Source organism: Panicum virgatum, chromosome 7N (assembly GCF_016808335.1).
Source record: "Panicum virgatum strain AP13 chromosome 7N, P.virgatum_v5, whole genome shotgun sequence".
Classification (NCBI taxonomy): Eukaryota; Viridiplantae; Streptophyta; class Magnoliopsida; order Poales; family Poaceae; genus Panicum; species Panicum virgatum.
The window spans coordinates 41,846,562-41,860,470 of NC_053151.1; the positions used below are offsets into that span (position 1 = coordinate 41,846,562).

Sequence of the window (13,909 nt, forward strand, 5' to 3'; positions counted from 1 at the left end):
TCACTAAGAATGCTCCTTCTCCATCTCTGGAATGGCGAGCTTCACACCGTGTACAAACTTCTTGTCTTGGGGCTCCCACAAACTCCAAGAGCTCACCAAGAACCTCCCGATCACCGAGACCGGCTAGGTGCCGTCAAACACCAAGAGTAACAAGCTCCTAAGCCTTCACTTGACCTACACTCAGTTGGCCCTAGCTCAAGCACACTTACTACACTTGCAAAGGTTGAATTCTTCACGGTTGAAGCACAATCAATGCACTAGATCTTCACTCTTTTGCTCAAAGCACTCTCTCTTCTTCTCTAGGGTGGCCTCAGGTATTCAATGCGTCAAAGGCAGTTCAAATGAGCCAGGGGTGCCTTTATATAGAGTGGAGAGGGTCACATAGCTGTTGGAAGTCCACTGCAGAAAAATCGTGACCGTCAGAAGAACCGACGGGTGAGAAATTGAAGGCGTCAGTTCAACCGGTCTCTCTGTGTTCAAATAGTAGCCGTTGGAGGTTCTGACACAGTATCCAGGCTTGCGTCATTGCACCGGTGCATACTCCGTAGGGGCATCGGTTCAACCGGTGCTGAAGAGGTTCACTGATCAACTCAAACAAACTTTCTGGAACATATTACATCCAATGCACCAATGGTTGATTCTGAAGCGTCGGTTCAACCGGTGCTAAAGACGAGTTGAGATCCACCAAACATGCTCTCTGGAATAAAGTACATCTAATACACCGGTGTTTTGCTTGGGACCATAGGTTCAACCGGTGCTATAGAGATTGTTGACTTGATTTCCCCTTGTATCCAGAGAAGATAGACCGACAGGGGCGTCGGAACTTCCGCCAAGCGTCGGATGCACCGATGCTAAGGCATCGGTTAAACCGGTGCTGCAGTTTTTCTTAATTTTCAGCTAAATTGACTTAGATTTGAATGTAACTTCGATTGTTTCTTCTTCCAAGTGTTGTGTTAACTTCTATTGAACATCTTGGACTGTTTTTGAGCGAGTGTGCAAGATTTCTAAGGCCAACTCAATTTTGGTCAAGCTACTAACTCACGAACCCCTCTTAATAGTACGGTCAAGAACTAGAAACTATAAAACCTAGCTAAATCAAGTGTCCTTTATCTCCTTGTAACACATGAGACTAGAAAGATCCTTAATCTTTGAAATTGAGTCCTTGGCACGCATGATTGTTTCGAATTGAGGGATCTCCTTTCATATTTCATATGAGACTAATCTAATCATTGATTTTTCCTTCAAAACACATGTTAGTCGCATACGGTTGTCATTAATCACCGAAACTTACTATTAGCATCTATCGGCCTAGATGCGCTTCAATTGCACTAGTGAAGATTTCAGTGGCATCCAGGGTCTCCCATTGGAATAAAAAGGATCAGTCAGCTGGTCAGGGTGCGTGGTTTTGTATGAGTGGTAATTTAGTGACATCCAAGAGTCAACAAAGTTGATCAGGTGTGTTAAGGCACCTGCAGGTGTCCGGCAGGCCGCCATGGCGTACCGTCGCTGCGTCGCACGGCGCGGTGACATTTTTCAACGGGCGCCGGGCGGGCCGTGGAAGGAGGGGATGATCGGTAGAAGCTGAACAAATCTAGAGATGGCATGGCAGGCAACAAAAGTAAAGTCATGCTGAAATTTCAGTTGACAGACAAGCCTTGATCTGTCAGGCTATGCAATCGTAATAGTAAATCTGCTAAATCAAGTTTTCGAAGCAAGAAAAGAAAAATCAAAAGCTATTCAATTAAGCATGGATCATTCAGGCAGGTGTGATGTAAATGTAGCTCTGAATATCTCCCTTCGGAAATGCAGAAAAAAAGAATATACTGTTGTATACACTCAGGAAATCTAGCTCGATGTACGAATATCTAACTGGGTTCAGATTCTGCAAACAGTCTTTAACAGTGTTCGTTGTTTGGCACTCCAACTTTGGTTGCCGCAAACGTTCTGGAAGTCTGAATCACACAAGTTCGCGGGGGCGATCAACAAGGCCCATCAGGCTTTCTGAGTTCTGACGACGACGACAGGTATATCTTCCTTCTTCCTCAGAGGATGCATAGAAAACTCAAAACATTTCAGTGCGAGATGGACTCTCGGTTGTTTGGCAAAACTCATCTCCGGCTCTGAACCCCGCATGGTGGCGCCGGCGCATCAGGAGTATCTGACCGATCAGCCATGAACGCAGAAACGACCTGATAATGCGGTTCAGAGTTCAGGAGGTCCAAGAGAAGAATAAAATGCATCCGATTTGCTATACAAGAAGAACCCACCAAGATTTTTCCGGCCAGGTCGATTAACTCCGGCTTGACGCTCGTGCAAGCAGGCCTCGACGAGGGGGAGGGGGAAGAGCCCCGTTCACTTCCCTGCAGTCCGAGTCCGGGCGCATGTATTTTGCCCCGCGCGCGCCCCGTGCCTCGAATTTTTGCCTCCGCGCCTTGGCTTTGGGGAGGTAGTACTATCCCTGTCCATTCGCCCTGTGGCTGTTGACTGGCAAACCTTTCTTGACCTCTCCCAAACAGATACCTCCATGGGCGGCGGCGGCGGCGGCGGCGGCGCCTGCGGTGGAGCATCCGTACCCCCGACGCCCAAGGCTGTCAATCTCGCTAGGGCTTATCCTATCGCCGCATCCGGTGGCGCACCCATGCTTCCCCCTCCTCCGAGCATCCCCTTCCAAGCTAGCTGGTATGGCAGGGAGCGGGTTTGTAGCTGGTCGGCGTTTTATGGCGTTGCGGGCGGCGGGTGGCCGCAGATGTTCTTGGGCGCGCCGACATATCCGCTCGCTTCTTCTCCCTCGTACCGGAAGTCCGGAACCACATGGGCGCCAGGGTTCACCTTTTCGTTTTTCTACCTAATCCCGCCAACTCCCGGAAACGAAATTTCGGCCGAAATTTCGCCGAATTTCGCTAATTCCGAACGAAAAGAGAATTCAAATTCAAAAAACGAAATTTCGGTGATTTCGACCGGAAAATGATGCCCGTTGTGATTTCCGTACTGTTTCGGAGGTCAAATGAAAAACTTTTGAATACCAACTTTGTTCAGTTTTTCGAGATCTACAACTTTTGTTTCAGGAACTTTTTCATTTGAGCAATGGTTTGAAAGTTATTTAATTATTTCAAAAACTACCAATTAAAAGTCTTGTCATTTCATGTGACAACTTCCATTTTCTCTCTTAGGTCTCAACTAGACTTTTATTATTCTTATTATTGCGGATATGCCTATTAAATTTCAGGGACATTGGTTGATCCAATTGAAAGTTGTTTTAAATCCAGGACAAACATGATTTGAATTGGTTATCAATTCATATGACAGTGTTTGAATTTTTTTTGATTCAATTTGTATAGAGAATTCCTAAAATGTAATTTGTATAGAGCGAGGAGGGGTCTGGGGAAATGCCAAGCTGCGTCGGATACTAAAAAGCTATAAATTCTACCTCATTAGACTGCAAATAACCTTGTTTTTCAACTAAAGTACAATTTTAGCCTAGCAAATGATCTTAGATTTGAGTGTGTTCTAGTCCTATTTACTCAGAAGAACACCTAGTTTTTTATCATATTTTTTTCGAATTTTTTATAAATATTTTCGAATTTTTAAATTTGAAAACGAAAAATACCGAAAAATACCGAAATTTTTCTTCCCGGTAACTAGCGAAAACGAAAAAAACACCGAAATTTCGGCGAAATCCGACCGAAAAGTTGAACCCTAATGGGCGCCCCCTATCCCTCTCTTCCAGAACACGGTGGGACTTTATATTCTGGTGCCTGTTCAGTTTATAATCTGCATTTTGCTGACCATTACTCTGTTCGTTAGGCTGGAGCTGGATCTGATAGCTGGAGTGGTGTGAGAGAAAAATACTGTTGATTGGTTGATGATTGGAAATTGGTGTTGTAGCGGTGTGAGAGATAACACTATTGAACTGGATGCCGTTGTTGAAATTTCCCCGTAGCTACCCCTCCCGTGGTCCTCTGCAATCTCTCCTTCTCGATGTGTCCACCAAAGCTTTCCCCGGCGATGGAGCTTTTGTTGGTGTGCAACAGTATTTGAATCAATCGTTCTACAGGCCGGAGCCATTGGTTCAGAGAAATATAGTTTGGTTTTCCCTCCCAATCCTCACATCTTTATTCTCGTTTTTGACCCCGCAACTTATAATCCCTTTTATCTGACCTTGCAGGTGCTGGCAGTGGTGATGACGAAGAAACGGATACAGGTTGTTTTCCCCTCCCAATCCATCCATCTTGTTTCATTTGCGACTCCCCCAATCCTCTTATCCCATTTCTCTGTCTTTGCAGGTGCTGGCAGTGGTGATGACGAAGAAAGGGATAGCAGCCATGTAATTCTTGGAGAACACAATGGCGTGGAAACTTCTATTGCCGTCGCTGAGTCAAGTACCGATCCCCACTCACTTCCTGGGTTCTGTACAATCGTTGTTTTTGTCACCAAATACAGCGGCGAGATGTACTGCAGTCTGGAGGTGCTGATACGGATGGTGAGGACGAATTGATAACTGGAGATGCACCGGATTCTGACCACACAGATGGTCAAATTCGTCTCACTGCGAGGCACAGAAACCGGCAGACTAGAGAGGGTGATTGAGAGCCGATCAAAATTTCACTCGAAATCGATCCGTCGGTCTATATCCCGAAATTCACCACAAACCCTCGAACCTAGGGTGAGAGAGTAGCTATGGACTAGCTATCTCTAAGCAAAAACCACTAGGAAGAGAAACGGAAGTAACGCGGAAAACTTACCCAAACAGCAGCTCTGCTGAGTCAGACCGGTTTGACCGCTTGCTCCGACCGGTCAGACCGGTCGGGCTGAAATTCAAAAACTCAGACCGGTTACTCAGACCGGTTTAGCTATGGACTAGCTATCTCTAAGCAAAAACCACTAAGAAGAGAAACGGAAGTAGCGCGGAAAACTTACCCAAACAGCAGCTCTGCTGAGTCAGACCGGTCTGACCGCTTGCTCAGACCGGTCAGACCGGTCGGGCTGAAATTCAAAAACTCAGACCGGTTACTCAGACCGGTTTCTCCCAGACAGCCCGCCAACAAAGCTCCGAATAGCAAATCTTGAGCAAAACGAAGTCCAAATTCGATGAAACTTGGAGGATAGCTTCGCATCTACCTCATGAATATATCTCCAAAAGATCTTTCCCAAAAGATTAACAGATTGAGAGAAATCAAGAGAAAATCAAAGAGAATTGGGGTTTTCTCAAGAACTCAAAATCTCCAATTCGTGAGAACTCTCGATTTCAGTAGATTTTGCGCTAGGCTAGAAGGATTAGAATCGTCACAAAGAGTCCATCAAACCACGAATTCAAGGGTTTGTCTCCTCCGAACATAAAACACTCCAAAAGAGGAGAATTTAAACCCAAAACGCAATAGAGGAAGGGGAGGACGAAAAACTCAGCACACACGAGTGAATTTCAAACCAATTTCATTCATGAATCTCAGAGGAATTCACCTATACAAGGCTAGAGCCATCCGCCCATCATCCACCCTCTAGATTTGAGAGATTAGCTATACCTAACCCTCTTTTGCGTTGGAGTTCTTGGCCCTAACCTAGAGCAGGGGCAGGGAAAAGGAAAAACGAAGAGAATACAAAAAGACTCAAGAGACTCAACCAGCCACGGGCTGGTGGGGGTATTTATACCCAGCTGCTGTGGCCAGACCGGTCAGACCGGTCGGGTCTGCAGCAGCCCGCTGTACAGACTCGATCGACGGTGGAGTTTCTTTCTTCGACTCGAAGTCTTTGCTGCGATGCCGCCACGTCGACAAAGTTCCGGTCCGCGGTTTTGGAGGGTCCGCGAAACCCGGGTAGGTGGCCGGTTTTGAGAGAACCGCCAAAACTTCACGCGCGGGATGATTCCCGCCTCCACGCCGTGGCCCTAGACACCGTTCCCGCCTCGGCCTTCTGACGGCCCTAGATGCCGCCCGCGCCTGTTGCCTCCGTCAGTCCCGAGACCGACGCCTGTGCCTCCACGACTTGGCGTCTTCAACCGTCGTCTGCCTGCTTGGTTTTGTGGCGCAAACCAAGAAACCCGTCTTCCGTCGCCGCTTGTGCCCTCGATCCAGGAATGGACGCCACAGTTGCCGCCCGGCCTGAGCTCCTCCACGGCAGCTCACCGTCGACACTCGACGCCTTTGTACCTGCAATCCAAAGACCAAGCGCACGATCACACCGCACGGTTGATAATTCACTCATCACAGGCAGGATAGAGTACTCACATTCCTCAATCTCCCCCTTGATGAGTGCATTGTCAACACACCGCCTGAAAACAGAGAAGTGATAAAAAGAGAAGGAAGAAAGTGAAGAACTCAAGCAAGTGACAAAAAGCTCAGAAAGGTAGAAACAATCACTTACTCAAGCAGAAATCGATCCCCTAAGATAAGGGCAATGGCTCGACGCAATCGATCAAAATCCAAAACATGACTCCTCAAAGACAGAGGTAACGCTCGACGCAGTCATGCAAGAAGCAGAGGGAAAACGAGGAAACCAGGAGCCAAAACTAAAGCAGAAACTCCCAAAGCAAAACTTTTCCCTCTCACAAGTGCAACTCTCCCAAAATGATGCACTCTCAAAGCCAAAATTCTTGTTCGATCACTTCTCCCAAAATTCTCCCCCTTGTTGGTACATGCACACATCAATCCTAAAAAGACCTAAAGCTCCCCCTGAAGCTGAGACTCCCCCTGAACAGATGCTATGCAATGAATACAATGCAAGAGGTGTAAGTGAAAGCATTCAGAGATACAAAGATATGAGCAACATTTAGTCACAAGCATGTGTGCATCCATAAACAAGAACTGCATCTAGCTCAACAGGGTATATCAAATCAGTCTAGAGTTAGGCAAGTTCAGTTTAGGAGAAATAAAAGCATCACCCATGATCTAGCACTAACAAGTAGGGAATGGAGAGCAGTGCTAATCATACTCAAACAGGTGATCCAAACTCAGCCAAAAACAAGTTGCAAACATTCACTTTCCAATCAAATTCTATCAAGCAATTCTTAATGCCAGGGGTTGAAAGCTTGTCATGCTTCACTTAGCAACGAGGTCAAGCCTATGCCAAAAGACAATCAGAAGCTTAAAGCACTCGTTTTAGTCATGCACAGCCTTGCCCGGATTCTCACAAGTGCAAAGTGAGCCATCCCGAAAGCTCGATTAGTGCGACAAGCAATCCCACCTGGATCTTTTCAATCCATTTCAAGAGTAGTTCAAGCAATTTTATCAGATTTAGATCATTTCCAGTATGAATTGCTGAACGAAAGGCTACACTAGCATGAATAAGATAGCAAAGCACATCAACATGCCCTAACATGCTAGTAGCCAAGACAGGGTGATCATGTTTTCAGATTTTCAAATCAAAATAGCTTCACTCAGATGATGTCATATACACAGTGGAGCAAGCTATACATGATCAAAATTTTCAACTCACACTAGCAGACACTAGAAGATCATAGCAATGTGTACAAGAATGCTAGTGCAAGTGAGACGATGCAAAATACAAACATGTACAATGCATATGCACAATGCAACTACCAAACCTAGAAAACCAAGAGAAGTGAAAACAAAGACCTACAAAGCTAACCAAACAAAAGTCAGCGATCAAAAGGGGTAACAAACCCCAAGCTCCCCTCGCAAGCGAGCAAAGGTATCCTGCTCTAGCGGTTTGGTGAGGATATCTGCGGTTTGCCTCTCTGAAGGGACATGGATCAGGTATATGTGTCCTCTCTCATGGTTGTCTCGCAGGAAATGGAATCAGATATCTATATGCTTGGTTCTGGAGTGTAGGACAGGGTTCTTTGCAATGCTAATGGCTGACATGTTGTCTACAAAGATGGGAACCCTACCGAAACTCAAGCCATAATCCTGCAAGGTTTGTTTCATCCAAAGTATCTGGGAGCAGCAGCTAGTAGCGACAACATACTCAGCTTCTGTAGAAGAAAGCGCTACACTAGCCTGCTTGCGAGAGGACCAAGACACCAAAGATGTACCGAGAAATTGACAAGAGCCGGATGTCGACTTACGATCCAACCGACACCCACCGAAATCGGCATCAGAAAAGCCCACTAAGACCAGAGAAGAATCCGCAGAATACCAAAGACCAAATTCAGGGGTGAATTTCAGATACCTGAAGATGTGTTTCACCACTTGCCTGTGGGAGGTGCGCGGAGAAGCCTGGTAGCGCGCACAGAGGCAGACGCCGAACTGGATGTCCGGTCGCGTCGCCGTCAGGTCCAGGAGAGAGCCAATCATGCTCATGTACTCCTTCTGGTCCACCGCCTCGCCATCCAAGTCCTCATCAAGTGCCGTCGATGTGCTGATCGTAGTCGGCTGAGGAGACATGTCGCTCATGTCGAACTTCCGCAGCAAGTCTCTAGTGTACTTGGTTTGATGGACAAAAATGTCCTGAGGAGTTTGCTTGATCTGCAGCCCGAGGAAGAACTGCAGCTCATCCATCATGCTCATCTCGAACTCCCTGGACATCTGCTCAGAAAACTTGGAGACAAGAGCGTGAGGAGAGCCACCAAAGATAATATCATCCACATATATTTGAACTAAAAGAAAATCAGTGCCAGATCGCATGAGGAACAAAGTTTTATTCACACATCCCATTTTAAAACCCTGAGCCAGCAAAAATGTTTTCAATCTATCATACCAATCTCTAGGTGCCTGTTTCAAACCGTAAAGAGCTTTCTGAAGTTTATAAACACGGTTTGGAAACTTGGGATTTTCGAAACCAGGGGTTTGCTTTACATAAACCTCTTCTTCAATAAAACCATTCAAGAAGGCAGATTTAACATCCATTTGGAAAGCTTTAAAACCCTTGGAAGCAGCAAATGTAAGAAAGATTCGAATAGCTTCCAAACGAGCAACGGGGGCAAAAGTCTCCTCAAAATCAATACCCTCATTTTGGCAAAACCACTGGGCAATAAGACGAGCCTTGTTTCGAACAACCAAATCATTCTCACCCTGCTTGTTTTTGAAATCCCACTTCGTTCCGATGGGATTACAAGCAGGTGGAGGCTTGACTAAAACCCAAACTTGGTTTCTTTCAAAATTTTCAAGTTCCTCATGCATGGCATTGGCCCAATTAGAATCAGAAAGAGCGTGTCCAATATACTTGGGCTCAAAAGAGGCAACAAATGCTGAATGAGCAAAGCCAGCGATACTTGTTACCTTTGACCTGGTGACTCGCTCGTTGAGATCACCTAGCATCTGTTGAGGTGGATGGCGGCGCTGAATGTGTCGCGGTGCTTCCCTTGTCGAAGTCGCCTCCTCCTCAACCAAAGCTGGTGTCTCCTTAGGTGCATCTGGTGAAGCCTGAGTCACCTGCTCGATCGGCCCCCGTGAAGTAGATGTAGTCAGATCGGGGCCGTCGTCATCGTCTGAGCTCGTGACGGAAGCAACTGGGTCCACAGCACGCGTGGTAGCCTCAGCCTCACCCTCCGCAATGTCTTTCTCCTCATCTTCAAAGATGGAGGTGCCGAGCTCATCATCTCCTGCAACTTCAAAGACAGAAGAATTGCACTGTGCAGTCTCATCGAAAGTGACTTCACAAGTCTCTCTGACGATATTAGTATCAATAATCAGCACACGGTACGCTATAGAGTGAGATGCATAACCGAGAAAAATGTCGTCAGACGAGTGAGACTCAAACTTATCAAGATTTCCATCTTTAAGCACAAAGCATTGGCAACCGAAAACTCTGAGATGGTCAACACGGGGCTGGCGTCCAAACCGCAACTCGTAAGAAGTCCTGTGCATGAAAGCACGCAAGAAAATGCGGTTGGACACGTAACAAGCGGTGTTAACCGCCTCAGCCCAGTATTTGCGAGGAGTCCTATACTCATCGAGCATCGTCCTCGCCATCTCAACCAGCGTCTGATTTTTCCGCTCTATAACTCCATTCTGCTGTGGAGTGTAGGGAGAAGAATAATGGTGTTCAAGCCCTTGATCACTGCAAAAGGCGTCAAAACGAGCGTTTTTGAATTCTGTGCCATTATCACTGCGAATCGCTCACATGGCCTGAGGTAGCTCGTTTTTCAACCTCAAGATCAAGTCTCGAATAAACTTGAAAGCCTCATCCTTGGTTCTCATGAAAAAGACCCAAGAATAGCGAGAGAAGTCGTCCACAATCACAAGAACGTACCACTTCCCACCAACAGATTAACAGGCGGGTGTGAAGTAGCAATCATCTTCCTGTGGCGACATGGATGGAAAACAAGGTCCTTTTCAAACTTCAATTTGGGCGATCCTCGGATCAGGCCAAGTGAGCTAAGTCTCGACAACAAATCGAAGCTCAAATGTCCAAGTCTCCTATGCCACTTCCACAAATCAGAAGAAAGACCAGCCAACAAGCAACGAGAAGGGCCAAGAGGAGTTCCAGAGAAGTCAACCAAGAAAACCCGATCGCGAGGTGTAATCTGGCAAACCAAATCTCCTCTGGAATCCAAAACACGCGAACAGCCCTCCTTGAAACGAACCTCAAACCCCTCATCAAGAAGTTGCGAAACAGAAATCAAATGGAACCCAAGGTTCGAAACCAAAGCAACCTCTCTCAGGGTAAAGTGATCAGAAACTCGAACAACGCCAAGACCACGTACCTTTCCTCTTCCATTATCCCCGAACACAATGTACTCCTTTGAGCGCATCGGGGTGAGGCTGGAGAACCATTTGTCATTTCCGGTCATGTGGCGCGAACAACCGGAGTCCATGATCCACCTGTTCTCCAAGCCTCCGACCTGCACATCAGTAGTGAGACAAAGGGTGAGCAAATGTCTCAACACTGGGGTTAGCAAAGTGAGAAGCAAACCAGTGTCGAGCCATTTGCTCTGCAGAAGGGTTAGCAAAACCAGGCAAAGCGTATCCCCCATCCCGTCTACCGCGTGACTGACGAACACCACCGCGAGGAAAGCGTGGAGCCTCAAAACCTCCTCCAATGCATCGGTCCCGTGGTCCATAGCCGTACTGAAAACGACCAGGAGCACGGCCGGCAAAGCAACCACCCACTGGAGCACGGTAACCACCACCGTCTCCCTGACTTCCACCTACACGGTGCGCCCTAGCATCTTGCCTACCATCACGCCGAGAAGGACCATGCACCCGAGCAGAGTACATGTCCGCGTTCTGTCTCTCCTGCTCTCGCCTCAGAGCCCGCTTCCTCCTGAAGCAAAACTCCTCCAGGTGACCTTCCCTGTCACAGAACTTGCAGTGGTACCTCACCTCACGCTTGGGAGGTGGAGGCCTAGCTTGCGGACGGGGAGGAGCAGCCCCCTTCTTCTGGGCAACCTGGGCTGTGGCAGCAGGGAGCGTATCGAGGGGATTCCTCAGCTCATTGGGCTTTGGAACACAAACCTGCTTCTGCGGAGGTGCTTTCGGTGGTTCTTTAAGCACACCATCCGCGGGGTCAACAAGCGAAGGCTGCGTGCTCGTGCTAGCAGTGTTTCCAGCAACCTTGCCAATCTTACCATACAACATGTCAAAGTCTGACTTCGTGTATGTGTAACCGACCCCAAACCCATCACCACGCTTGACTATCCAGATCAGCAATCAAACTAGGGCAAACAGAGTAGTCAATAGGTGGGCTAGACTCTATGACCTTAGTCTTCCCAAAAGACTTGATCAAGGCGTTCTTCTCATCTAGCTCCGACCTAAGCATGGGACAAAGCTTACAAATACCAAGCAAAACTGGCCTAGATTTCATCTCCTCTAGCTCGCACATAACAATAGCAAACTTGGACTGCAACGAAGCTAGATTGGACTTAAAGATAGGACACTCATCACATTCAAGTACATTGCTAACAATTGGAGCGTCCTTAACCATTTCTAGTTCATGCTTGGCCTTAGCGAGCTCATGAGACACGTCAGAAAGCGAAGTCTTAGCAACATCTAAGTTTGCGATGTTCTCATCATGCTTGGCACGGAGAGCAACAAGATCGTTCATGTGAGATATGCAGCCAGCGCACTCATCCTCACTAGACTTCTCCCTAGCACAAGCCAGCTCAGCCCTAAGCTTTCTACGCTCTCTAGCTGCTTCCTTAAGCAGCCTCTTCTGGTTGTCGAGAGTGGCGTACAACTCCCTAACCTCTGTATCTAGTAGGTCGATCGTGGAGTTTACCTCTGAATCACTCTCGGATCCAGGAGAAGAGTCGGCGTGCGTCGGTGTAGCATGTCCACCTGAAGTCGCACGAGCACCGTCGGCTTCGCCCGCCATGGTGCAAAACCCCTTGCGCCGACCGGCCGCCAAGCACAGTCCGATAAAGCCGGTGGCCTCCTAGTCCCGCTTCTTCTTCTTCTTGTCGTCATCGTTGGAGGTTGGTGAAGAAGAGCGGTCGGTGTCGGAGCTCTTGTCGAGGTCGCTGAGCTGCGCCAGAAAGGCCTTCTCCCGCTTCTTGGCCTTGTACTGGAAGCGCTTCTTGAGCGACTCCTTATCGAAGCGTCCTCCCCGGTCACGACTGCGGTGCTTGTGGCACCGGCGCTCCTTGTTGGAGCCTCCCTCGTCGCGGTCACGGTGGCGGTAGTAGTCGAAGTGGTTGTTCTGGCCACCGCCGGACTTCTTTGGGGCAATCGGCGATTGTCACACCCTAAAATATTTGATTTTAGGATGTGAATATCTTTTAAAATGCATTAATCCATCTTAGGGTTTCCCAAGAATTTTCCAGGTTTTTCTTGCAATTATTCTCATTTTTTTTGAGCTAAATCAATTTATTCGAATGGCTCTAAAATCTTTTTCACAATGTTCAAATATTTTATTTGGACTCTTGTATCTCAAACTATCTTCAAGAAATTTTTCAGGAATTCCCGAATACTCAGGATATATTTTCGTGGCTTAAAATATTTACCTAGACTTTTCTAGATTTATTTTAAGCTCAAGAATATATTCTCAACAAATAAATTCTTTTTCTTTTCTTCTCGGACTGGGCTCAATCCAACCTAAATCTTAGAACCATGCCATGCACAAGCTTGAGCTCGGCCACCATTGTCAGGATCTCATCATCCATAGCTTTTTCATCGACTAAATGGACATGAAGCTTTTTCTGTGAAGAAGCCCACATGCCTGTTTTTGTTTCGTTTTCTCATTATGTAGCTTCTAGTTTCTCGTCGTTGTCTGACCAAGCCATTTCTTCACCATTCGCGCTTCCCCCTATACTATCCAACACCGTAAGATGTCCCATCGAGTTTCCTATTCTCTAATCTTTCACCTCGATCAAATCACGCTCGAAACGAAGTCTTATCTTGATTTCGGTGTTTCCCGGTGTTACGATGTTTATCGTCGCCGTCAGCTTCGGCTACCAGCACCGTCAGCTCATTCTCGTATTTGACCCCCACCCAAACATGTTTCGGGCCATAACCGCGCAACTCTAATCCTAATATGAGATCGTTTCCTCACTCCTTTCCCTCTCTCTCTCCATCTTTTTCTCACTAACTTGTGGGACTAGCTAGCCAGCCCCCACATTCTTTCTCACGTGCAAAATCCGGACTCAAATAAAGTCCAAGCCCTGCACGCCATCTTCTACACGTGCACAGCAAGCAAAGCCGCACCTGCAGCCTGCCCCTGTCCCTCGAACGAGTCTAGGTGCATGACGTCTTCGTCTCCTTGGCGTGCCCACCACGCTGAGCAGGTCGTTTCGTCGCCCTATAAAAATCCAAGACGAGCCTCGCTGCTCCCTGTTCATGTTTCGCCTCAGCACCGCCGGCCCTAGACCATCACGTTGCCCCTGCCGTAGCGCCTTCGACCCTTGCAGCGCGGCCGCGCGCCGCCCCTCTCCTGAGCCGCCGCCAGGAATCGCTGCTCGCCCACCCCCGTCGCCCCTGCAGACCTGCGCTCCCCGTCTGCTCGAGACCCCAACACGCGTCTCCTCGCGTCTGCACCCTCCCGAGCGCGCGCCCAGGTCTCCCCTGCGCAGCACACC

The 13,909-nt window shown here is 47.8% G+C and overlaps 1 long non-coding RNA gene across 1 annotated transcript; it reads right to left on the bottom strand.

Annotated features, from left to right (window-relative positions):
• Positions 1-1,710: 1,710 nt before the first annotated feature.
• Positions 1,711-2,793, bottom strand: LOC120683100. Its single transcript, XR_005678676.1, has 2 exons — positions 2,268-2,793; positions 1,711-2,189 (listed from the first exon to the last, which is right to left on the bottom strand). It is a non-coding gene; the product is annotated as an uncharacterized LOC120683100 (long non-coding RNA).
• Between the last annotated feature and the right edge of the window lie 11,116 nt (positions 2,794-13,909).